General features: G+C 44.3%; 1 long non-coding RNA gene across 5 annotated transcripts; it reads left to right on the forward strand.

The window, feature by feature from the left end:
* The first annotated feature begins 427 nt into the window (after window positions 1–427).
* Window positions 428–26,228, forward strand: LOC110262140 (uncharacterized). Of its 5 annotated transcripts, XR_002346736.2 has the most exons (5): window positions 428–573; window positions 3,751–3,858; window positions 24,954–25,043; window positions 25,602–25,737; window positions 26,024–26,228. It is a non-coding gene; the product is annotated as an uncharacterized LOC110262140 (long non-coding RNA). The 5 variants fall into 5 exon arrangements; XR_014813807.1 differs by lacking the exons at window positions 24,954–25,043; window positions 25,602–25,737; window positions 26,024–26,228 and adding exons at window positions 9,965–10,185; window positions 10,526–15,037; XR_014813808.1 differs by lacking the exons at window positions 24,954–25,043; window positions 25,602–25,737; window positions 26,024–26,228 and adding exons at window positions 9,965–10,060; window positions 10,526–15,037.
* Window positions 26,229–26,701: the final 473 nt, after the last annotated feature.

A 26,701-nucleotide genomic window follows, 5' to 3' on the forward strand; every position in this document is an offset into this window, starting at 1 on the left:
TCTCAAGTGGGGACAGGTTGATCACATCGATCATACTAGTTTACAACCACTGGGTAGATGACCCTTCTGATAGGGATAGAGTAGGCACAGGTGGTTGTAGAAGTCCCAACAAGGGATCACTGATAAAGAAGGAAACCTGGGGGGTGTTGGGAGACCACTCTAAGTTCAGGAAAGCCAGCAGAACAAGGCAGGCTTGCTTAACTAGTGGAGGTGGGAGAACTGCCTCAGGTCACTGGGTGGGGGATGGGATGGGGCCTGCATTCAGATTCATACCAGGGGGCAAGAATTTGAAGACTGCCCTGCAGCTGATTTGAATACACACCTTATGAGATACTAAGGAGGGGCTGCTACTCCCAGAAAGGAAGAGGCGGGCCTTTCCAACCCCACGCCCCTTGGATGATAAAACTGTGGGCCACCAGATCCTCGGGGAAAAGCTTCCTTTCCTGTCTGTTTGCCTCTCTTACAAGCATCCTGTCCTCATAAATCTGTTTCTTGCCTATCACTTTGTCTCTCGCTGAATTCCTTCTGTTCAAGGGCATAAAGAACCTGAGCCTTGGTGAATCTGGACACAGGGTGAGTGACCTGAATTTGAAACTGGGTTTTCATCCCAATCTGGTTTTAGGTTGGGTTCAAGTTCAACATGTGGGTTCAAGTCTCAGTCTGGGTTTTGGCTGGGTTGCAAGTCCCAGTCTGGGTTTTGGCTAGGTTCAGGCCATTAGTGCTGTCAGTTTCACTTCCCTTAAGCTAAATCCACACAGAACAGAACAAGTCAAAGTTCTGGAATCCTAGCTCAGTCACTTAGCTGCTAGCTCTTCCACTGGCAGCAATTTGCTTAACCTCACGAAGGCTCAGTTTTACCACCAGTAAATCAGCATTGTGAATAGATGCATCATCAATATTCATTGCGGTAGTTATGAGTCCTGAGGCAAACTAAGGTAAGTTAGGAAAATGCCAATGGCTATCTCTGAGACAAGGCTCGGAAAACCACTCGTGACACAGCCAAGGTGTCACGCTGCTGTGCTCGGAGGGAAAGAAGATGAGTCACAGGGAGGGAACGCCTTTGAATCCACGTTAACTGGGACTCAGTGGGTCTGGCTGAGTGGAAGTGAGGAATGTGGCTGGGCCAAGGAATGACGCCATCAGGGACTCAACAACCCAGGCTCTCTCCCCTCTCGGTTTCCTTCTCGTTGTTTCCATCCCCTTCTTTTCTTCCTCTTTGTAATTGGCCTCCTCTGCTTCTCTGGTTCTACAAAGTCGAAAAACATGGCCAGAGAGGACCCTCTAAGTTCACCTGTGATTGATCCCACTATCCAGGGGGAATCACCGTCCTTCAAGTCCAAGTTTCTAGGGAAGAGACTCTGGATCAGTTCAGTGGTATGACCATCATGGCCTCAGGCACATAGAGTAGAGGCAGGGAGGGGTGAATGCATCCTGCTATAGGAATATAGCCCCATCCTAATGTAACAGTGAGAACAGCGACAGGAAGAAGGCCCCACCCTGGAGGGAAAACTGGACCAGAAAACCAAATATTCATTAGGAGAACGGAAGTCAGGTTTTCTCTGGGGGAGCAGAGTTTGAGTCGGAACCAAAGCAGAAACAAGAGTGGTGAGCTCAATTGTGTATGATGCTCACTCTTCAAATAAGCCAGTCCTTTGGAGTTCCCGTCAAGGTTCAGCAGGTTAAGAACCAGACATAGTGTCCTTGAGGAGGCAGGTTCCATCTCTGACCTGGATCAGTGGGTTAAGGATCTGGTTTTGCTGCAAGCTGCAATGTAGGTCAGAGATGCAGCTCAGATCCGGTGTTGCCATGGCTCCAGTGCAAGGCCGGCAGCTGCAGCTCCAGGTCAACCCCTAGCCTGGGAACTTGCTTATGCCCCAGGTGCAGCCATTTAAAAAAAAAGAAAAAAACACCCTCATCACTTGATACACCTGGCAAAATGTGGGGCTGATAACTAGGTGTAATGGAGAGATGGGCCTGAATGAAGCAGCTCAGCCACTGTGCAGACACTTTAGAGAAAAGTGACTTGCAGGAGAGCAGAGAGTTTGAGCGGTCATACGTGGAGTTTGATAAATATTCAGGTATCATTCCCCTCAAAGACGGCCTGAATGTAAGAAGAAAAAAAAAAGAATGTCTCTGATCAGCAGCTTTTAACCCATTTCATCTTTGGAAATAAAAGGGCTATTTATAGATTTCTCTTCTGCAAGGGCTGCTTTGAAGACGATGGTGCAGGCTGTCTCCAGGCCCCCTTTGCGGCAGCTCCCATGGCCCAGCGCCCTCGGGTCAGTGAGCACAAGGCCTGTGACTTGTCCCCAGTGCTTGCTTGGCTTGGCCCCTGACTCTCTCTCTTCCTTTGGGCAAAAAAAAAGACGATGGCCTATCATTCCTAGAATATAAACAGACGGCTTCCTCGCTCATCAACCCACCGATTAGTTTACTGCACATGCTACTGAGGCTCTGCCACCTCTGCCAAGGCTGGAGCACCTTCAGCCCTGAGTGCTCCCAGTCAGAGAGAAGCAGTGATTGCAGAAGCGGCTCTTCCAGTCCCCCCTCCCCCCTTTTCTTTTTCCCCTAACGCTGATATAAGCTTCTGAGACTAAGCAGCCTAACTGAGGGTCAGGCTCCCTGTGACAGCCACTGCAGGGGAAAATAGAATAAGGAACACCTTTGAAGTAAATGCCATTGACCCTGAGGGATGCTGGGGCACGCTGCATGCAGGTAAAATAGGAAGAGGGCGTCCCACTCAGCGGTGTTTTCACTCAGTGACTATTGACCTTGCAGCAGCTCAGCAGGATGGAGCAGACTTGGGCTTTGAGGTTGTGCCAACCTGTGCTTGCATTCCCGTTCTAACTTGGGATTTGCAGGGCCTGGGGAAATTTTCATGATTTCTCTGGATTTCTGCATCCTCTGCTGCAAAACAGGAGTAATCTGCAGATGACCGTGAGGGTTAGTGGTGCCACATGAAGGCCTGGCACCAAGACCTGCACAGAGTGACATCTCAAACACATGACACCTAGAGTCATGGTGAATGTCCTTAAGATAGCAGCATACACCATCTTCAAAAGATCTTCTGCTTCTCTGTGTTTCATCAAGTTTTCTCACGGTGATTGTTAATGCTCCGTCACTGGCTCAAAAGGAACTTGTACAAACATCTACAGCTCAGTTTCCCCAGTTATGCTGCCTACAGTGGGGACATCTGTCAAGCTGGTAAAAATGCAGAGTCCCAGGCCCCACCCCTAGATCTCAGGCAGGTGGGACCCAGGACTTTGCATTTTTTAACAGGCTTTCAAATGAGCCTGATGTGTGAACTTGGGAGGATTTCCGGGAGATATGCAATGAGTTTTTTTTAATTCACTGGTGATTTATTTCAAGGCAGCCAATGAGGGCAGGACAATGCTGCTTTTTGTTGGTGAGGATTGTCTTGTAACAGCTAAAGGAAGTGCCCTTGCTTCCAGCCCCCAGCTGCTGGTAGAGTGGTAACCATCCTCCTTGTCCCAAGAAAAGAGTTTCTCCTGCCAAGGAAGGTGCCCAAATAGCCAGAAACCTGGCCCAGATCAAGGTTGCTCAAAAGTTGGGAAATTTTCCAAAATCAAAAATACTTTCTCTTTAATATTATGAAGGGAATATATATATATATCTGAGTCACTTTGCTGTACCATAGAAATTGGCACATTGCACATAAACTATACTTTGATAAAATATATATAGATACATAATTTTTTAAAGTACAAAATAATGCTTTTTTTTTCTCAGCAATTTGCATAGCTTACCTACATCAGCAAATTTTTATCCATAAGAGAAGATCAAGGACTGAATGGAAGGGGGTCTGTCTCTAAACGATGGATCTGGAACTTCTAAGAGGTAGGTTGCAAAGTATACTTGACCACCCCTCACCAAAAGGCAGGATGCCTTAGATCTTGGGACTTAAATTTGGGTGCAAGTCAGGAAACATGATAGTTTTGGTGTTTTGTGGCGTTCCTTTTCTTTCCACCCTTCTTTTCCCCTTTATTTCTATTCATCAAAAGATACCGTCCGCACAGTGGTCCAAATATTAGGAAGGAAATGCTGTCTGAAGGCCACTGAGAATCAGTACTCTTGTGAGCACGATCCAATGTCTGTGCATTTCCTTGGCATCAATGCTATAGGCTCCATCTCTGGCTTCGTACTAATATGGAACAAGCATCTTTTGCCTCTAGATTCCTGTTTAACCGCACTTGTCTCATTAATTCAACCACAGGCAACACGAGACAGTCTTTGTGATCTGACCTGGGAATTATGGACCCTATTTTTTTTTTTAAGGTTGTATATATATTCATATATTCACGTATTTATTTCTTAATTTATTTTTGGCCATGCCTTTGGCATACAGAAGTTCTCAGGCCAAGGATCGAACCTGAGCCACCCCAGTAACAAAGCCAGATTCTTAACTGCTAAGCCATCAGGGAGCTATAGGACCCTATTCTTTGAAAGGGCCAAATCTTCATCTAATGGAAATCAAGAAATCAAAATAGGAGTTCCCGTCATGGCGCAGTGGTTAACGAATCCGACTAGGAACCATGAGGTTGCGGGTTCGGTCCCTGCCCTTGCTCAGTGGGTTAAGGGCCTGGCGTTGCCGTGAGCTGTGGTGTAGGTCGCAGACGTGGCTCGGATCCCGCGTTGCTGTGGCTCTGGTGTAGGCCGGTGGCTACAGCTCCGATTCGACCCCTAGCCTGGGAACCTCCATATGCCGCGGGAGCGGCCCAAGAAATAGCAAAAAGACAAAAAAAAAAAAAAAAAAAAATCAAAATATTTCTTTTCCTGACATGCCTATTGCTATTTGCCGAGGTAACTCTGTGAACGATTAAGTTGTTCCCTCACGGCTGGGATAAGGTCACGAGGGGGACCCGGGCTTCTAGGATTGAGACAGCATGATGAGTACCCAAAGTTGGTATCTTCGGTACCAAGGTAATAATACCTTACCAGGTATTATTCTACTGACTTATAAAGTCTCTTGGGGGATGATTCCAGACTTACTGCTCTTGAATCAACCTTTCTTGTGTACTTTGCTGCCTCTAAAAAAAAAGAAAAGAAATGAATTTGTTTAGGTAGTAGGGAGCCGTGCTTACATCCTGTCTTGTCTACATCCAGTGATGAGCTTGGTAATGGGGCTCATTAAGCTGAGAGTTTTCAGACTCACATGATCTTGTGAGCAGAGCAGACTCCCTTATCCCAGTCACCTGTCCTCCCACCTGTTTGTACCTGATGACAGAATGGACAGGGTGAGAAGGCTATATAACTCCTTCAACATTCACCCACTCTCCAAATACCCACCAAGCACCCACCTTAAGATAGGCTCTGTGCCAGGCACAGGGGTTAGGATGGAGCGGTGAACAAGGCAGTTTCTGCCCTCAAGGAGCTCACAGGTTCTGGGGGTCACAGCCAACTATCATGGTGAAGTCTAACTAGAGATGGACCGAGATGCAATGGGGGTGAAGCTAACAGCCAACCCTGCCTGTGTAGCTCAGAGGATCTGCTACAGAACCACAGGACTCCAGGCAGCTTCTAGGGTAGGTCCATAGCGTTATCTTTCGTCAAAGGAGAGCATCCTTATCATAATTGTTTAAGTGGCAGGGCAAATCAACAGTGGCTCCTAGAAGCCTCCACTCCTTGCCTGACATTATAAGGAAGCCCAGCCTACTTGCTGGAGTTCATTTCTCCTCAACGTGGGAAGTCAGGTTCCTGTGACTCACTCCGCAGCCCACAGCCACTATTTTTCATCACACGTAAGCTTTTATTTCCAGCTGGGTGTTGACAAGACAAAACTGTTCCCTAATGCTTAAGTAATCGAGTGGAAAATAGTTGACAAAATATGAAAAGGTTGATTTTGATTACACGTAGACTCTCTTAAGAACAAAATGTGTTTGAACAGGCATGAGTCATTCTTTACGGGGTTGTGAGATGATTGATTTATTTATGGAATTGGTTGTTTAATTTATATGTCTTAAAATAATAGCCTTACTGGCTTCATACATGTATATTATAAAAATTCGAGAAACATGCCCCCCAAACAATGCATTACTCAGATTCCATTATCCAACAATAACCAGTGTTAATACATAATAAACATCAATTCAGACCTCTCTCTATACAGATTATAATTAGATGGAGGAATGGATGGAGGGACAAAAACAACTGCATAACAATGGAATCATGTTAGGTTTCCTTTAAAAATTCTTGAAAAATTAATTTTACATGGGTTGGATAGAAGGTAAAAGAAACTAAATTGAAAATGAAATGCAGAAATGCATCGATCTTTCCGCATTCATGAAAGATTGCTCTAAGGATAAGAGAAGAGACCTTGCAATTCCTTAAGAGGCTGTTTTTGAATCACTCATTTCAATTTTAGATAGTATAGATTGAAAGATTTTGCTATAAAAGGTTAAGTGACCAGCATCTTTAGATTCCCTCCCACCTTTCCTCACTTTTATTTCATTTGCTTCGTCACGATTTATACCTGTACATTCTGTTCTATGGCCATTCTTCCCTCTGTTATGACGGTTCTTGTTTACTCTTGGCTCTGTACTTAAACTAAGTCAATTCCCACCAGTGATTATTTTACTATTGTAATTTTGCATATACCACATTTTGGATTTGGCCCCTTCCTTTATCTTCAAAGTCAGCATTTTGGGTTAGTAGATGCAAACAATTACATTTAGAATGATGGATAAGCGGGGCATTCCCATCGTGGCTCAGTGGAAACAAATCTGACTGGTATTCACAAGGATCCGGGTTCGATCCCTGGCCTCACTCAGTGGATTAAGGATCTGGCGTTGCCGTGAGCTGTGGTGCAGGTCACAGACTAGGCCTGGATCTCAAGTTACTGTGACCATGACTGTGGTGTAGGCTGGCAGCTGTAGCTCTGATTTGACCCCTAGCCTGGGAACTTCCATATGCCGCAGGTGCAGCCCTAAAAAAAAAGAAAGAAAAAAAGAAAAAGAATGGATGAGCAATGAAGTCCTGTGGTAGAACACAGAGAACCACATTCAATCTCTTGGGATAGACTGATGGAGGATAATATAAGAAAAGGAATGTATGTATATTTATGGCTGGGTCACTTTGCTGTACAGCAGAAATTGGCACAGCATTGTTCAACAAATATACTCCAATTTTTTAAAAAGTCAGCCATACGGCTTCTCTCTGCCTCTGCCTGCATTACATCTTTCTCACATCACACCCAGGAAAAAATTTCCCCTTTTGAGAATTCATGTGATTAGCTTAGCAAACCTTGGATAACCCAAAATAATCTCCTTATCTAAAGGTCCTAAACTTAATCACATCTACAAACTCATATTCTGGGGTATGTTCCAGGATATTCTATATCAGATTATAGGGATCAGGATATGGATATTTGGAGGGGAGGGGCATTATTTTGTCTGCCTTAGACATGTGAGCTAATAAAAGATAATCATTGTAATAATAATTTCCAGCGTTTACTTGGAGATTGTCCCTGGTACCCCGCTAAGAATTTTTACTTGATTTAACTTATTTAGCCCCTACAATATTCCTATGAGATAAGAGGGGAGGGCAGTGGTCCCATGGGGTGAGGCTCCAGGGCCAGGCTAGGCCTGGACTCCACCCTGGACAGTCAGGAGCCTTTAAAATTTTGTGATTTATGGCATGGTATTTGTGGTTGTCTTTGTATCTAACCACTGATTGAGAAAATATATAATGGCAGAAAAGTACATTAAATATTAAAACTTATTTAATAAATGTATCTCATATATATATGTAAAATGTTTTTGCTGCCCTGGCGGCATGTGGCAGTTCCCAGACCAGGGATCAAACCCGTGATTCTGCAGCAACCTGAGTCTCTGCAGTTGGATCCTTAACCCACTATGCCACAGCAGGAACTCCCTGTATCTCATATTGATCAGTATATTCATAGATTCAAATTATAATCTCCAATCCCATTGCCACAATCCTAAACTTCATAAAGCACTGAAATAAGGTTGGGTTTGTTTGGGTTTTTTTTTTTTTTTTTTTAAAGGTTGTGATAAAATAATTCTGGGGGTTAAGCCTGACCTGAACTGACATAAAGCTATTTATAGTCTTTCTTTACCCCATTCATAGGGAGTATTCCCAGATTTAATTGCAGCACTATTAAAGTGCTTGATTACAGGCTGCTGCCCCCAGACTCTGCTGGGAATGTTATTAACACACAGTAGACACATCTATTACCTGACTTTTTGTTTGTCTTTTTTTTCTTCTGAGGGCTGTACCTGTGACATACGGAGGTTCCCAGGCCAGGGACTGAATCAGAGCTACAGCTGCCAGCCTACATCACAGCTACAGCAACGCTGTATGAGCCATGTCTGTAGTCCATGCTGCAGCTTGTGGCAATGCTGGATCCTTAACCCACTGAGCCAGGCCAGGGATTGAACCACATCCTCATGGTTACTAGTCAGATTCTTAACTCACTGAGCCAAAATAGGAAATTGTATTACATGACTTTTAAAACCTGAAATATCTCACTTCCAAAACACATTTGGCCTTGAAGTTTTGAAATACATGCTTGTGGACCTGTAGGAAAGATATGTGTCACAAATACTATTCATTTAGCCTATAATCAGTACACATGAATCTACTGACACCTTGTAATAAGTTCCCTCACCTGCACACCAAGCTTGCTGGCCTGCTTTGCAAGTTTACCCAGGGTCTTTGTCCTCATTTAAAATGTCTGAGCCCCTAATGGAGGAACTACCTCATCTCCTAGCAGCCTGTTGAAAATAAATACTGTAGGAGTCCAAATACTTAATGGAATCATTTCAATATAATAAGAAGCCAGCATGATCCAGCTACAGAATAACACAGGATGGCTTCTAACCTCCTTGTGTAATAATAGAGTAAATATGGATTGTTTATTATAGCATGTTTCAAAGAGTGACAAGGAGTTCCTAGGTGGATTAGTGGGTTAAGGATCCAGTGTTATCACTGCTGTAACGTGGGTTTGATCCCTGGCCCGGGAACTTCCTCATGCTGCAGGTGTAGCAAAGAAAAAAATTACAATTAAAAAATGGAAATGTTTTTTAAAAAACTTAAAAATTAAAAAAATTAAAAGAGTGACAAAAAGTCCTCCCCTGGCTTGGGAAGCTCTTAGAAACGGCAGTCCTGTGGAGCATGGCTGAGAAAGCGTTGGAAGGAGTCTCATTTTTTGTTTTTTGTTTTTTGTTTTTTTCTCTTTAGGGCCATACCTCCCGCATATGGAAGTTCCCAGGTTAGGGGTCAAATCTGAGCTGCAGCTGCCAGTCTACACCACAGCCACAGAAACACCAGATCTGAGCTGGGTCTGTGACCTACACCACAGCTCACAGCAACACCTGATCCCTGACCCACTGAGCAAGGCCAGGGATTGAACTCTCATCTTCATGGATGCTAATCGGGTTCATTCCTGCTGAGCCATGGCAGGAATTCCATAAACCTCATTTTTAACCCAAGGTAGCTGCCTGTAGAATGAAATGTGTGTTTTCGAGAGATAAAATATAATATGTGGACCACCTCTGAGCTCATAAATATATGCTCATTGACATGCATGTCATAACTCATAAATAACCAAAGGAATCAACAATTTATCAAATGTTGACCTGAGGTCATTGAGGGAACAGCTCCCCTCCTGCTCTTCCTGGAACTGGTTGTTGAGAAGTCGGCCGTGTTCAGAGCTGACCCCGATGATACGCTCATTAATTCAGTACTTGCTGTGCACTGGGTACTGTGCTGGGGAGGGGGGAGCAAGAGCAAGGAGCTGTGAGTTTTGCATTCTCAGCCTAAGAGGATCTGATGGTGAAGGAGGAAGCTGTGGATTGACATGCCAGTTGATTCCACTCCTTTTGGATACATCACAAATAAGGAAGATGTAAGACTGATGGCAGGAGGCAGGGGAATATTCTGGAAACTGGTTTTGGTTGTTTGGGGTTTGCTTTTTCTCCAACAGAATACCGACTTAAACTTACCAACAGTGCAGAGAAGCATTGCAGGATGGCTACCTCTACCCTGGACAATCCATCAAAGCCACATGGATGTCACTCGGGTTAGAGCACTGTCAACCAAAAAATACAACCTGAAAGTTGAGAGTTAAGTTTGATTTGGGGTGACATTAGGACTTTAGCCCAGGAGACGGCATCTCAGGTAGCCCCAAGAAACCACTCTGAGCAGGTGAGGTGGGGGTGCCAGGATATAAGAGTTTGGCAACAAAGGGGAGGTAGTAGTAGGAACAAAAGCTGTACAGAAAACCAGTGTCTGTGGGAAGTTGTAAAGGTCTGGGCTTCCTGGGATCACTCCTTTGATGTGCACCTCAGCAGGGGCCCGTCTTCTGGGTCTCTTCCCAGAGTGCCCCTCAGGGCTCACTGGCCCACCCTTGGGAGTGGTGGTTGTCAGCGATGACCTAGACATCTTTTGTCCACTTAACTACTGCCCGGGAGGCAGTATTTCAGAGCTATCGCAAAGAGGAAAGGGGGAATATCACACTTTTTACAGAAGTTTGCTCATTTCATAGACATTTCCTGCTGGTCTCGTGAAGGCTGCTGCGAGTCACAGACATCCGTCATCACTGAAGGATTTTGGTGTTTTTCTGGATAGGAGGAGATGCAAGAATTGGGCTCATAAAATCTCCTAAAAATATCCTAACTCTCTGAAGGTCTGTTCTCCCAGTTTTTCCAGTGCACAGAGCCCCTCCCTCCTGGTCTCCACCCTGAGCTCTGCTCAGGGGGTGCTGCAGGTTGGTTGCTGCAGTGACTCATGTTTTACTCCACGTAGAGGCAGATGGCAAGTGCCAAACTTCGGTTCACAGCACCAGCCTTTGGACCTGGCGACAAACTCAAGGCCTCTCAGAGAGCCAGGGGGCGGCTGGACCCCATCCTCCTTAGCAGGGCCCGTGCCCTGCCCACGATGAGCAGACAACATCGGCTGTGATGCAGGCCAGCCCCAGCACCCCCTGCATCCCAATGCACGGCCGCAGTGGTTTCTGGCCAAGAGGCCTCCCAGCGAAGGTTGCTCATTCAGAGGAGCAGATGGTGTATGAGGCAGGCAGCTTCCAAGGCTCATGGCCCCCTTGGCTCTCTGGACCTTGTGATTGCTGGCGAACAGGGCCCTGGATGTGCATTTGGAGACAAGGACCTGCTGCGAAGAAGAGTCCCTGGCCAGGGTCCGAGGTTTCCAGCCCTGGCTGCGGCCTCCCCTACTGCGTCTTTCTCAACAGCCAGGTGGATGGACAGCACCACTGGCTCTCAGCACCTGCCCTTCTGCTAAAAATCAGTAACTGGGACCTGCACTAGAACTGCCCACCCACGTCAAGGCCTGGTGGTTTGAGAAATCAGCGCAGTGTATATCCAAAGCTCGAGAGCCCTCTCCTGGGGCCCTCTCTCTTTTCTGCTCCATGGGGGCCAGGCTGGGCTGCATCCCACTGCTGCGGGGCCAGGATTATCCTACCTTCAGCCCCACCCCCCTTCTCATCTTCCTTTCTGGTTCCGTCCTCCTCCTCCCTCAGATGCCCTCATCCTCTTCACGTTCCCTTTCGTTCCTCCCCCAAGCCTGAGGCATTTGATGGAGAATGCATTCTTTTCCTGGAAGCCGTGGGGGCCTTGACTTCTTCCTCCAGGGAAGACTCACCTTGTGTAAGAGACCTAGGGAGGTGGGCGCTGCTTATGCTAAGGAATGAACCACAAATCGTGGCATTTCAACCTCTAAAGACGGGTGAAGGGAAATTATTTTTAGATGGGAAATACCTGAAATCAAGCCAGGGAAACAGCTCCTTGATCTGTTTTGCATGCGGTTGCTACTGGTTCATTTGCAAAGTGAGGCTAGACGATGTGGGGGTTAAGCCCAAGGCTATTCCTGTTCTGATGCCAGTGAGGTAGGCACCTGTGACCCTGAGCTGCAGGGGCCCGAGGTGGACTCGCGAGGGCCTGTGTTGTAGGTCACAGCTGCCTCCTCTCCCCTCCCAGGCAGTCTCCACTGTTGACCTTGTAGGCAAGACCTTTTCCTTCCTCTGCGGTTACTCCAAGCCCAGCTCCTCCCACGCCCAGCGGCAGTGCCGAGAAGGAATGACGAGGCTGCCCTAAAGAAGGATGCTTGCAAGGGCCCCGGCCAGCATCAACCAAAGAGAAATGCGCAGTGGGAGGCTTGTGAGTTGTCTTATTTGGAGGCAAAATGAGGACTGTAGCCCAGGGAGACAGCCTCTCAGTCAGCTCTGAGAAACCTCTCCAAAGAGGTAGAGGGCAGGGTCCGTGTGCACGTGATTTGGGTGAAGGTGGAGGTACATGCCATCAAGCACACATTTTCCAGAAGGTTCTTGCTAGTCTTGTGAAGGTCACTGCTAATCATGTGAAGGTCACTGCTTGTCAGGAGGAGCAGACATCACTGTGAAGGATTTTAGTGCTTTTCTACATGTGAGGATGAGGCAGAATACTAACTCAGGCAGTCAGTGTAGGAGCCTGGGCTGCGAAACATTCTTTTGATATGGATATTGATTAACATTTGTGGCTTAAGGGCTCCAGAGAGTAACACCTCCACAGGCCTTGTTTTCTTATAGGAAATGCAAATTCCCCACAGACTTTGTTTACTGTAGAAAATTTCTAGCCACCCCTCAACTGATAAAAAAAAAAGTAAAGGACAAAGAAACCTGAAAACTTTGGGGACATTTCCAACCCTAAAACCCCTATTGGACAAGGACTGATGTAGGTAATTGAACAAGGCCAATGGGAGAAAACCACATCGTTCTGGACCCCACGTTTGTACCCACCCCCCATCTTTAAGGAATAAAAACCCGTAAAGGACAATAGAGAAAGGGGGGGCTCTTCTCCCTGCTCCCAGCCTGTCCTGGAAGCTATTTGCTTCTCTTTTAAAAAGACTCTGCTTGCTTGCTGCCTGTGTGTTCACAGAGTTCATTCTTGGACCGCTGGGAACAAGAACCCAGATTCCCATACCATCTTTCCGGTATCAAGGAGATGCAGGAATTGGGCTTATAAAATCTTCTCCTGAAAATATCCAACTCTCCAAAGACCTGTTCTGCCAGTTTTCCCAGAGCAGAGCACTGCACCCCTCATCTCCACCCCGAACTCCTTGCAGGGGTGTTGAAGGTGAAGGTCGGCAGCTGCGGGGGCCCATGACTTAATCTTTGTAGAGATTAAATGCCAGTCCCCAGTTGGCAACCGGGGAAAGAAAGGAGGAGACAGGGGTGATGATTTGAAAATACCCTCATTTCCACACCCTCAGCCATCACCCCTGATGTTGAATTAAGTGGACAGACAAGGTTCTCTGGCAAGAACCAGAGCTGAAACCAGAAAGAGGGTTCTACTTAAGCGGGTTTTAAAAAAGAATCTGGTTCCCTGTATAGACATCATTGAGAAGGGGGACATGTGCTCTGCTCCATAGCAGGCGCTCCTGTGTGGGTGATTGGTGTTGACTTAGAGGCATGAAATCCACCTCCGATGGAGGCAGGGTGGCCCATGCTGAACCTCATTGCCTCAGTCTGGATACCCTCCATGTAATGGGAGAGATCTGCCTCATGCTGGAGAAGCCAACCTTCTGGGTCTGGACCCTGGGCTCCCCAGTCATCCTGCTTGTTAGAGAAACAGGTCATTTTTCTCACCCAGCTGGAGCTCCAGGAGAGGTAGAGGGTAAGGGGCAAGCAGCACCCTCTCCTTGGCTGTCAGGAGCTCAGAGGGTGCACCCCACCCCAAAGAGTGTCTTTGATGCTTTTTTTCCCCTCTACCAGCCACTCTCTTTATTTCAGGGAATGACTCTATGCTGGATTTATTGGCTTATGTCTGGAATCCATTTTCTCCAATTGCTGCAGATGCCCACCCTTTCTTTCTATCCTGGGATGTAAAGAGATCTGAAACTGACAAGAAATGGACAAAATTCAAAGCCCAAGAGGGAAGGAAGGGAGCAGGATGGCACAGGACATTTGGGCTCTAAGTCAGCTCTTTCCCACTAAAGGAGGGGCACTGAGGCACAAAGAAGGATTTCTCAAATTCATTTCCTTCACAATCCTGCAGAAAACAAGAGTAAGGCTCTCTTTTGGGGGTAAACCATTGTTTAAATCTCCCCCTCCCTCTCTACGTAACAGGTTCAGCCCATGTGTGGGAAATTCCAAGCCATAGAGCATCCAGGAGGCGTGAAGGTTTGATTTGTGGAATCTCACTCATTTATTCAGTAAATATTTTCACGTTTGGCCCAGGAGGCATGGAGATGATTTTTACAGCTTGCCTCATGAGTGAGGTTCACTGTCTAATGTGAGTGACTGAACAAAAAAAAAGCCATTATTCAAGCCAGCCTTACATCCAAAAAGGAACACCGAGCAACCTCAAGTTTGTCCATTTGTCTTTGTCTTCATCAGCATCACCCCCGTCACATCTTCTTTAGACCACAATGATGGAGGACATGGTCTGACTGTCACCAACTCTTTCCTTTTCCTGCAGTGCCCCTCCCTCAAGGGGATACCTTCCCTCTCTGTTGAACTCAGGAGTGACCGTATTACTTGATTTGGACTATAAAATACAGGTAGAGGGGACAGGTGACACATCTAGGGAGAGGTGTTAAGAGCTCTGGTTGGCTGTGCTCCCTTTCCTGCTCTGGTGACCATCAGTGTTCAGGACAGTGGCTGCCCAAGTCCTGGAGTGAGTGGATATGGAGACTGACCTGCCATGAACATGTAGCCCGAGGGAAAGATTTGGGTTAATATCAGCCCCAAAGACTTAGAGGTTGTTTGTTACTGCATAACCTGGCCTATTCTGCCTGATGCACCGCCTAGATTTTTTCCCTGTTTCTGTCTTGCCCCACTCCAATCCCATTTTTCAACAGCAGCCAAAATTAACTTATAAAAATAAACCACACTTGCTAGAAAGACTTTCACTGGGTTTCCATGGCACTTAGAATCAAATCTGAGCTCCCTAACATGTTTTGGCCCTTGTTTTCTGTCCTTTTATGTCGCTAGCTCGTCTCCTCCACAACACACATGTGTTTCAGCTCCACTGACCTTCTAATGTTCCTAATAGACCAGGCTTCTTCCTGCTGGACCTTTCTGTATGTTTTTTCCACTCACCAGAACACTGTTTCGCCATTTTTATTATGGCCAGTTGTTTCTTGTACTTCTGATTTCAGCCTAACTGTTGCCACCTGAAAGAGGTTTGTCTTTTTTTTTTACCGCACCCACAGCATGTTCCCAGGTCAGGGACTGAACCTGCACCACAGTAGTAACCAGAGCCACACCAGTGAAAATGCCAGATCCTAACCCACTGCCCCACCATGGAACTCCTGCCCTGTTTTTTTAAATTAAATACCCGCTGTTGTTCTTCTTAACATCATGTTCGCCTATTGGCATAATTATTTATATTGTTCAGCTACCTCCACTGAGATATCAACTCCAGGAGATTAGGGTCCTTGCTTGTTTTGTTCACAATGGCGTATCCAGCATATTACATAGTGCCTGGTACATATGTATTTATGGAAGGAATGAATGAGCATATAAACAAAATAACTGTTTTAGAGGCTTGATTAAAGTGGTAGCTGTGGGGGAGTTCCCTGGTGGAGCAGCCAGTTAAAGACCTAGCATTGTCACTGGTGTGGGTCTTGCTGCTATGGCACAGCAATTTCTGCATGCCATGGGTGCAGCCAAAAAAAAGTGTTAGCTGTGAAATAACAGTCAAAGATATCTCCAAAGAGGAAGATATATGGAAGAAGGTACAGATCTGAACTAGAGAGAGTCTGAAATGGCAAAGGAGGCTTATTTCTAGTTAAGGCATAAGGTTCGTTCCAATATTAATCCAGAATTTCAAGTCACACTCCAAGGAAGACTAGACTACAAATCAAAATCCCAAGAAACCAGTCACTAGACAGACTACCCGAGAGGCCCTGGGCACCTCTGCCCTCTCTCAGGTCCCAATGCCAGCAGAGCATGTATTATCCCAAAGGATTATAGGAAGCATCCTGATTGCAGTGGCGGTTTTTTTTTTTTTTTTTTTTTTCTGCTTGCCTATCTTCTAATATAATTTTGAAAACTAATGTACCTCCCACAACATGTTTTTAAGTTAACTTTTAGACTACTTATCATATTTAGAGTTGCAAATTTTCCATCACTCCTTTTTCTCTTTGAACTCTATTTTCATTCTACATTGCTCATGGAATTTCTGACTGATAGAAACTTCTTGGTGATAAAAGATCAATGATTCTCAAACCTAAAATTCAAATTTTATTTAAAAAGTATCTTTGGATGGGAGAGAGGATACTTCTTCTTTTTTTTTTTTTTTTGATTAGTTAATGCTCCATGAAGAAACATTACTTTTTGCTAGAATAAGATGACTTCAGCAACAATTCTATTTCTACTTGCTCTTGTTTTAAAATGTAATTGCCGAGAAACCGTGTTCACATAAATGCACAGATAGGCATGCATGGAAAGCAAATAGGTCTGTTTTAGAGGCACTACTCATTTCTTTGAATTCTTTCTGATGCTTACTTCAAAAATAACAAAGTGATCTATCACCACAAATTATTTTTAATGTCTGAGAGCTGACACCTCAATTAGGTCTTCCTAGTTCAATTTTACTGAAGGCAAAGAGTTGAAACCCACCCAACTTGCAAAATAATTTGTTATCCAGTCAGCCATCCACTCTCTTAAATGCTAAGAAATATATCAACCAAAATGTCTCCACCAAGACTTATCAAATGACTATCAGGAGCGCATTTTTCTCTTTCACTTCAGGACACCTTGTTTGACCTGGTAACCCACAAAAGGGTTGGGAAAATCAATTATTGCTCATTAGGACTTTTCCAATATATTTTTTTTTTGGTTAAATGCTTTAATATTATTGTATGCTTTAAATATATTTTAATACAACTTCCAAGTTATATATTCCACTCATTCATCAAGGGTAAACACCTGCCATATAAACAATCCTTGTTGTCAAACCTATCAGCCAGATCAGGCTTACTTTCTGTCAGAGTATATCTGACTTCATTTATTCATCCAAACTAATGAGTTAAGGCATCTTTCTATGACCACCATCCACTAGAGATAGGTAATACTCCCGGCCCCACCGTGGAATAATATTATGCTTTATCAAAAGTCACAGTCCAGAGAATGTTTCTTTGGCAAGACCTATGTATGGAAAAGACAAGGTCCTTAGTAAATGTGCTGTATTTCTAATTCTTCCTTGGTTTGACACCACTGATGTTTTTACATCCTGAGCAATGCATCACAGCATGACTTAGGTTGGGTGAGAAATAAATGGTTCTCTAAAGCAGGACAGGGAAGGTTATGAAAGGGAAGATGGAAGACAGAAATGGTTTTGTTTTCAGAGCTCCTCTACTGGGTTTTTCGAAAGAGTATCTATGAATGTTGAGAATCTAGGCATTCCCATTGTAGCTCAGCAGAAATGAATCTGACTAGCATCCATGAGGACGAAGGTTTGATCCCTGGCCTCACTCAGTGGGTTAAGGATCTGGCGTTTCCATGAGCTCTGGTGTAGGTTGAAGACACAGCTCAGATCTGGCATTGCTGTGGCTGTGGTGTAGGCCAGCAGGTGTAGCTCCAATTCGACCCCTATCCTGGGAATCTCCATATGCCATGGGTATGGCCCTAAAAAGACAAAAAAGTTGAGAATCTAGAATTGAATCCCTTTAAATCTAAGCATGCTTGTGCATCTCTTGAAAGTCCTTGTACATAGCTGGATTTGAACACCAGTACCCTGTTGCTCTTAGGAGAGGTCTACCTTGGGCTGCAGAAGCCAAGTCCTCCTCTATGATTGATCCAAACAGCCAAGGACCATGAGGGACCACCAAGCATCCAGCCCCATTCTGCCTCCCATCTCACCATGTCCAGAATAGGAGTAGTGGCCATGGGAGCGGGGAGTGCTGTGGGACCACCTACTGCTGCATGCCACTGGTTTGGGTGCAGTTGTTCTGGTCGCTGGGAGATTCCTCCTTCTTGGGATGGGTAACAGGAGGAATAGGCTTGCCTCTTGGTACCTTGGCTCACCATGAACCCCAGGAATTTTCTAATTTTATTTTCAAAGGCTGAGTCTAAATGAGTCAAAGTAATTTATTTTGGTCATTGTTGGCTTTACCCAGAAACAAGTCAAAGTGGGGTACAAAATGGAACCCAGATTGTTCATTTATTAATTGACTTGTAACCAATGCAGATTCGATATGCCATACACTTTGTGTGATAAGGCTTAATTAAGGAGGAGGAAGCTAGGTTAGCTCTCTTCTCATAATTGAGAAAATTGAGAAAAATGAGGCTCAGCATGGTTTCGTGACTAGCCTCAGACACACAAAGCCTCTGCAGTTTTCACCACACCACATTGCCTCTCTACCCTTGGCTCACTGTGCCCACAGCACACAAGGAAATACAGCCAAACAGTGATGGGCAGTTGATACATCTTACTTTTGTGTTTTGTGCCTATCATTCAGGATTATGAGTCCTGTCCCAACTAACTGTAGAAATTGGATAGAATGGAGAAACTAAAATCACGTGTAACCCCTAAATCTCCTTTTAACCAGTGAATTCAACCTCTTAGGTCATAAGGACATTTAGAAGAGTTCTTGACAAGTGACAATAGTCCACAGGTTCTTCTTTCACCACCTTGCCTTTTCACCCTGCCCCTGAGCTTACAGGAGAGAAACTTCAAAGTTAAAGAGCAGGAAGGGGGCGGGGGAGAATCTGGGGTGTTAAGCAGCATCTGTCTATGTGTAAGATGACTTCTGTGACGTTAGTCTTCACATTGTCACTTGGAGTCATCGTTGATTTTAAACTGTATCTCCAATTAGAATGCACAGTCAGATGCATTGATTATGACCGTGGAGTCTATATCTCAAAGTGTGAGCATCAGCTGAGTTCCAGATCACAGGCAGGGACATTGCAGACCCCTGGATCATTGACCTTCAGTCTGCCTCTGACTTCAGTTGCAGCTGCAGTGGACTGTTCCCAGTAATCTCAGCTTCACCTTGCTCTCTCAGTGTCCATCCCATGGGCCTTTCTGCTGGGTGGTGGTGGGCATGGAATACTCAGCCCACACAGCTGCATCCTGGGAGCAGTGGGGGATGAAGTTTGGCAATGCTTCTGGGGCAATCTGCAGCCAACAGGAATGGGAGCCAGCAGGCAAGTGGAGTACAATCTTCCATCCTTCATAGGGGCAGTCCTGGGGGACATAGGCATACTTTTCTGGAGATTCTGATAGAATCAAGCCCTTATTGCCCAGCGTGTAACCTCAGTAACACACTCCTCTACTGGCTTTTTCTCCTTAAGTTTTACTGAAATATGGTTGATTTACAAGGTTGTGATCATTTCTGCTGTACAACAAAGTGATTCAGTTACTCATCTACACACATTCTTTTGGCTTTTTCTTCTTCCCTGTCTCACTCTCCCTGTTTGCTTACTGCTGCTTCCTCAGACCACCTCCCTGATAAAGTACCTGCTCCAAAGGCTCTCAGATTCTGCCTTTGAAGGAACCCCAACTAAGACGTGGAATATTCAGATGTTATTTACACATCGGCCATTCTCTGTGGAAAGAGCTAAACAAACAAAAAATTAAATTACAAAGCAGGTCATTCCAATGAGGCGGTACTTCTTGACTCACAAGTGGGAAAGTAGTAGAAAGAAGGACAGGTGCCCCCAGAGAAGTGACATCAAAGGGGGGGGTGGTTTCAAACTCTACCCTTGACATTCTGATTTATCTGTATGGAGCACTGCATGATTTCCTTGCTCAGAATCACAGCCACATCAAGTCTCCATCTTGTCACCATTGCTGATGAGAAAAAGTGTCTTGGGGAGGAGCAGGAAAAGAAGTTTGCTGCACTGACAGCTTTATAAAGACAAAATTTTTCAGATGCAATTTGGTACATTGCTCGGTAGTCTTAGCTATTTTTAATTGCAGTTTAATTTAACTCTGGTCTTCTCGTCTTCATGCTGAGATTGTTGGAGCTAAATAAAGAGGATGCCTGAGCTTCTCTTTCTAGCATTTCTGTTGAACTTGGAAAGTCTTTATCACTCCTCCCGGCCCCTCTTATCTTCTTGGTGATTCAGGAGATGAACATGTCACAGAATTGCACCTCTGCTCCGACAGCGTAAAACTCCTGACCTGGTTTTCCATTTTATTCTTTAAAGAACAGCAAAAATCCCCTTTCCCCAGCAACTTTCTAGTTAGAACTTGCCAACTCAGTGTAACTTGGAATTTGCATATAATTCCTTTAGCAACTCTCTGGAAACCTGCAAAATTCACAACTGCGCAAGAGAGCTCCATATTAGGGGTTGGGGGGGGGCAGTTACTGGGAATACACAAGTCTCTACTCGGAATAAGTCATTTTAAACAGCAGATTTAAATAAGGCCTTCTGGCATATAGAGAATCGGTAGCCATATATTTCAAAATGTTTGAGTTGAAAGCTAGGAGTTGGTAGGAATGCCTTAAGCCCAGCATACAGGGACTGGCCACTGTAGACATTACTAGTTGATCACAGCACTCTTGCACAAATCTTGATTTTTTTCTGCATTCTTCTCAACACAACATTCTGGTTTGACCAAAGTTCTTAAATTGATTGAAAAAAATCAAGAAAGACACATATAGAAGGGCATTAAAGATACAATCAAGAATAATATAAAGCTCTTGCCCTCATGGAGCTAGCTTCTTGTGGAAGGAACACAATATATCAATAAACAAATACATAATATTTGGAGCAGAACTTAACATTTTCCTACTATGTACCTATTTTTTGCTTCTCTCTCAACAGAATAAGTATTTTTATCTGGACACACAGCATCTGAGATAAAAGACCATATTTCCCAGCCTCCTCCTAGTTAGGTGTGTCATAGGACCAAGTTCTGATCAGTGATATGTAAGCCAATATACTTGATGGGACTTTCAGGCAGTTTCCTTAAAAGAGATGGGAAAAAAATCCTTCTTTCTCTTTTTCTCCATCTTTCTTCAGGGAAACTGGATGTGATGGCTAGAGACCCAGCATCCATCTTGAACCTAGAGGAACAGAGAGTCACATCCTAGGAAAGGATGTGCTTTGGAAAGCTGGAAGAAATCTCTAGTTCTCAATAACAATGGAGGTACCAGCTCTAGACTGTCCACCTTCAGACTTCCGCCTGAGAAAGAAAAAATTCCATTTTATTTAAGCTACAACTTTCCAAGTTTCTATTTTTCATAACTTAACCTAATCCTAACTAAAAATTTTAGAATACATATACATGCACCCACATAACATTGAAATAGATACATAGTTGTGAAATATATGTTCAGTGGTGGGTATTAATTGGCCACAAAAGAGAGGCAGATTTCAGCATTTCACTGGAAACCAACAATTATAGATTTAAATGTTGACATTTGGCAGGAGTAAAAGCACTTCTTTTTGTGATTGTGTTTATGGGTGTTGTCCTTTCTGAAAAGTTGCAGTGTTTGCATCTAGTAAATTAATGAATAGTGAAACTTCTATATTAAATTGAGAGATTGTTTTCTGTTTTAAAACAGTTTTACAGAGCCGTAAGTTTCCATTTGCATTGGGTATTCCAAGGGAAAAATGTTTCATCTGCATTCTAGGCCTCCTTGCCTTCTTTCATCAAAGCAGCGCCATTGAAACACCAGGCCTGCAATCCTATCCTCTTGTTTCCTAAAGCACCAAAGCTGTGCCGATTTGCATATTAGCTGGCATAAATTTGAATATTAATTTAAATAGGCCTTGCCTCTAAATCTATACAGCCTGGTGTCATTATACAAATAACCAGTATTGAGGGCATATAGGTACCTAAAAATTTTAAACCCTCTCTGTTTAATTACACTTGGATTATGCTTAATACATTTGCTCACGAAAACTCACTCACACAGTTGTCAGATTAGAGGTTGTGAACTGTACAATGAATTTGTTCCCACAGCCAGATGCACAAGTTTCCATCCTGGAAAAACTGTTAATCCAGTTTCAGGAATGTCTGGGTCCGAAACACTTCCTTAGCCACAAAAGACTGAAAACCAACCTCAAGCTAAATTGCCTTAAGCTAAATTGTGAATTTATTGGCTCATTCGACTCAGAAGCCCTAGGGGTTATCTGACTTTGGGCTCAACCAGGCGGAGGGATCCAATGATTTCTCTCTCCATCTTTCTGCTTTGCCTGACTCCCCCGGTTGCATACTCAGATTCCCAGATTCCCTCTACCTGTGGTAGCAAGATACCCCTGCCTGGCCCAAGCTAATATTGTCTTGTGCCTTATAATCTCAGAAGAATAAAGGTCCTCTCTCTCCATATCAGCTCCTAGTCCAGTTCCCAGCCTTCGTGGTGACAGCCTTGCCATGTGCAGATAGGGAGGAAAGTTCCCGAGGAAACAGTGGGAGCAGACACACACACACGCACACGCACACACACACACACACACACACAGGAATTCGTGTGTACTCATGAAGGGAATGATTATTTATTGGCTTTTGCTGAATGAAGATGAGATCAACTACCCACCAGGATACAAACTGTATCCCTTCGTAGCAGGTCTAGAATGCTCCTATGGAAAACTATCAGGAAGCTGGGGGTGTGCACTAGGGCTTCTCAAGATTTAATGTGCATACATATCACCTGATGTTTTGTTAAAATAAAGTTTTTGACTGAGTAGTTCTGGGGTGGGGTCCAGGACTCTGCAGGCACAACAAAAGCCTGGGTCATGCTGGTCCCTGGACCACATTGAGTTAGCAAGGATAGACACTGCATCACTATGGAAAGTCCGACTCCCAGGAGCAAGCGCAGCTTCCTGTCTCTCTTCTGAGCCACTTCACCATCTCCACTTTGGCACAGCCTTGGGTCCCGTGGATAAAGCTGTCTGTCTTGACTGCTGCCATCTAGGAGTTAACATGGCTAAAGGTCTCTGCCTCTTTGAATCTCCTGACACAGTTTCACCGGCTTCTGTCTTGGGTGTCAGAATCCACAGTGGGCAAGCCTCCTTTTGGTGACCTGCACCTGTCGAAGCAGATAGATCACTGAGCAATTAGGTCTCGTCACTGTGTGACTGCCCTTCAGTTTGCATCCTCCTAAATGATTGAGGGTTTAGGAAAACTGGACCACTGATAGCACTGCTTTCTGGACAAGCTAAATGACTTGTTTGCATAATTTACTTCGAATTCATAGGTCTTACTCAGCACCTGGGTATCCTTGCTCATTTAGCATGCAGGTGCATAAAAGATGCATAAGGCCTTCCCTGGGATGTGCTCCAGACATAATACTCATCAGCTGCGTTCTGAACAAACATGAATTTCATCTGGGCTTCTGATGGGGGACAGAAGAATGTAAACAAGTGGAAGTAGGTATTATTTAGCTGAATGTTCCATTTCTGTGCCTTCCTCTGTGCCTTTTCCCACACGTGGCTTTGATTCCCCTCCTGGCTCCACCAACATAGCCCACACCTAACACTCCACCTTGCTATCTCCATGAAGAAGCCAGGGATGAAGGGAAATGCTGGCAGGACTGAAAAAAAAAAATCACATTGTGCACTTCTCTCCATCTTTAATAAATGAATTCAGGTGAAAATGAACATCAAGGCGGGTTTTAAAGGGGAAGAGAATTCCTCAGTTGCATGTATTGAAGTAGAGAGAGGCAATTCCACCCATAGGACCTGGGAGATCCCAGGAGCTTATAGGTTGATTGTATTTTATGTTAATTTTGCTGGTGAAGCCCTCTCTTTCTCCTGCCCCTTTTCCTTCTCTGAGTTGCTGCTCAGAAGAAAAAGGAAGAGTCGCTATAACACCAGCTCATTCCTTGCTGCAACCCTCCCCCCACCCAGCAGGCAGCTCAGAGTTCATTTGCTACTTCCTTGCAAACGTCTCTCCAAGAAGAGTCACAGCTGAGTACCCACTGCCCCCTAAGAAAAAAATGTCAATCCAGCCAAGTGTTTAATTGCAGGCGCTTGCTTGAGGTTCAGGGCTCAGTTTCCTGCACAAAAAAATTTGCCATGCTTGAGAATCAAACATTCATACTGCATTTTGTAGGAATCTGATGGGAAATGACGTCTGGGGAAATGTTTGCAACTTAAGATATGCAAATTCACGATTTGATGGTAATGCCAACCCATGATCCAGCGCTACTACCCTGCCTCTTGTAAGATGAGAAGCTATAAACACCAGTATATTAAAAATGTATCCACCAAAGTGAAATTAGTGCTCAGCAAATGCTTATTTTCTAGAATTTTATTTCTCAGATGACTTGGTATAATTTTTAGTGGTACATATTGCCAGTCTATAATAAATACAGAAACCTATCAAAACCGGATAGAAAAATACATGAGATAATATGCTGTGAATGAGGGATCAATTCTATACTAGTCTCAGGGGACGAACCTAGTGACCTAGGAGAATGTTTCCAATTTTAATTTCTCTGATTCTGTGAAATCAATTTTTCTATAAACTATAACCGGTACATGAGCGTTGTGCAAAAACTAATCTTATTGGCATAATAAGCGTGTCAAGTTATGGTGTAATGGACATTCTGTTGTCCTTTTATTGAAACTAATGGAGTAGCATTAAAAGGAATAAAATACTCAAAATGAGAACAGTTTATGGCTTGGCTTTTTTTTCTAGTCTTTTAAATTTGATGGTGTAGCATATTGGCTCTCAATCCCCTTTTATGAGTATTTGAGTTTAAAGCTGTTAAAAATGACAAAGAAAAGGCTGAAAAGAAGCATTTTCCCACTCTCTGACCCTCAGCAGTGTGGTGGAGAAATAGCCATGAGACGGCATCTTCATCTTTGAGGTCCATACATCAGCTGCTGCTGCCGAGAGGGTTCATCGAGGGGGAAGCGTTACAACAAAAAGGCTCCTGCCTTGTAATGTTGACGAATTAGCTGATCTCAGCTCTTCATTTCAAAAGTACCTCTACCCAAGGAGAACTGGATGAATTGAGGTTGGTTGTGCTAACCCAGGATGACCTCGAATGAAATAGATCTCTCTGTTTCCTAGGCCTAAAGATTAAAGTTGACTCATCAATCAGGAGGCCCACAGTATCATAGGTTTAGCTGTTACCCATTTGAACTTCTCAGGCACTGGAAGGTAAAGCTTTTTTGCTAATTATTATTGTTGTTGTTATTTAATGGGATTTGGAAGCCCTCTCCCAAAACAGGTGGGCTCTCCTCTTTGATATTTATCACACTCATGGCTAATAATATGTTTTTGATGATATATTTAAGGTTTGACTCCCCAGGAGGCTCTAAGCACTATGAAGCCAGGAAGTTGTTCATCCACCTAAACTTACAGCCCCAGTTGCTAGCACAGGTCCTCAGTAAGTACAGGGACCAGTTTGCTCAGTATCAGTTTTCACCTGTTGCCTGGTCATAGTTACTAGAATTTACAGTCTATCATTAAGTATGCGTTAGAGAGATAAATGGATAAGCTAGCGCTTGGCCATAGACTGGAAATGACTGTGGGCTCGGAGTCAAGGGTAATTAGAGTCCTAACTCTCCTATGTATCTGTTATGTGGCTTGAGCAAGTGACAAGCTCTCTGAGACTAAGCTTCTTCACTGTGAAATGGGAAGGATCCAGATCAAATACAACGCCTACCACATGGTAACTTCTCAATACATATTTCTCTTTTTTCTTCTTCATTTAAGGCAGCACTATCCAATTCAACCTCTGGCAGTGATGAAAATGTTCAGTATCTGCACCATCCAAGATGGTAGCCACCAGTCCCATATGGATACTTAGTGCTCAAAATGGGACTAAGGCAACTAAGGTGCTGAATTTTGTGTAAGTTTTTAAATTAAATTTAAATAGCCCCATGTTGCTAGTGTCTACTATATTGGACAGAACTGATCTAAGGGACTCCATTGGCTTTAGAAGACTCGAATGGGCGTGAGGGGATTAGATACACAACAAATTTTAATAGCACTCCCAGTACTTGTTTGGGGGTGTTCAGCATCCAGGATTAAAGAGTACGTTCCGTTTCCTTTTGTAAATCTCATATTCTGGGGCTGACCAGTTTGCATTGTCTTCATAAACTTGTCAACCTTTGGATACGCATTGACTTTTTCAGGACCCAGGACAGCTCTCATAACTACAACACACATTTACTATGACATGACTTCTTCCCATGAAAGACTTGCACCCATGAGAGACAGCCCATCCAGAGGACATTCGCCATGCTGGGAGAACCATAATTTTACATTACTTGGCTTCCATCAAAACTGTGAAGCCACCAAATGTGAGTTACTAATGAAATAAACAACTCTTTACTTGGACTTTTTTCTAACTTTGGTGAGCAACATCATGAGCTCTCTGAGTGTCAAGCTTTTAAGCTTGGGATTTTGGTTTAAACTAGTGGAGAAGAATAGGTTTTATTCAATAAAAATTTCAGACTGTTGCTTTAGTCCTTGAGCAATGGGTAATTGTTCCCTCGAGGGAGGAGGAAAATGAGGTTATATGTTTTCAATGGATTCCAGAAAAATTAACTAGAAGAGTTATTTTGACACTGTACCTGTAAAGAGGACCTCGTTCAAAAAAAAAAAACTCAGATGAGGAGTTCCTGTGGTGGCGCAGTGGAAACAAATCTGATTAGGAACCATGAGGTTGGGGGTTCGATCCCTGGCCTCACTCAGTGGGTTAAGGATCCAGCATTGCCATGAGCTGAAGTGTAGGTTGCAGACATGGCTCAGATCCTGGGTTGCTGTGTTATGGCGTAGGCTGGGCAGCTGTAGCTCTGATTCAGCCCCTA

The sequence above is a fragment of the Sus scrofa genome, chromosome 8 (genome assembly GCF_054392235.1).
Source record: "Sus scrofa isolate SSC_HxYL_T2T_F1_AM1 chromosome 8, Sscrofa_HxYL_maternal_Yorkshire_Landrace_v2.0, whole genome shotgun sequence".
NCBI classification, from domain to species: domain Eukaryota; kingdom Metazoa; phylum Chordata; class Mammalia; order Artiodactyla; family Suidae; genus Sus; species Sus scrofa.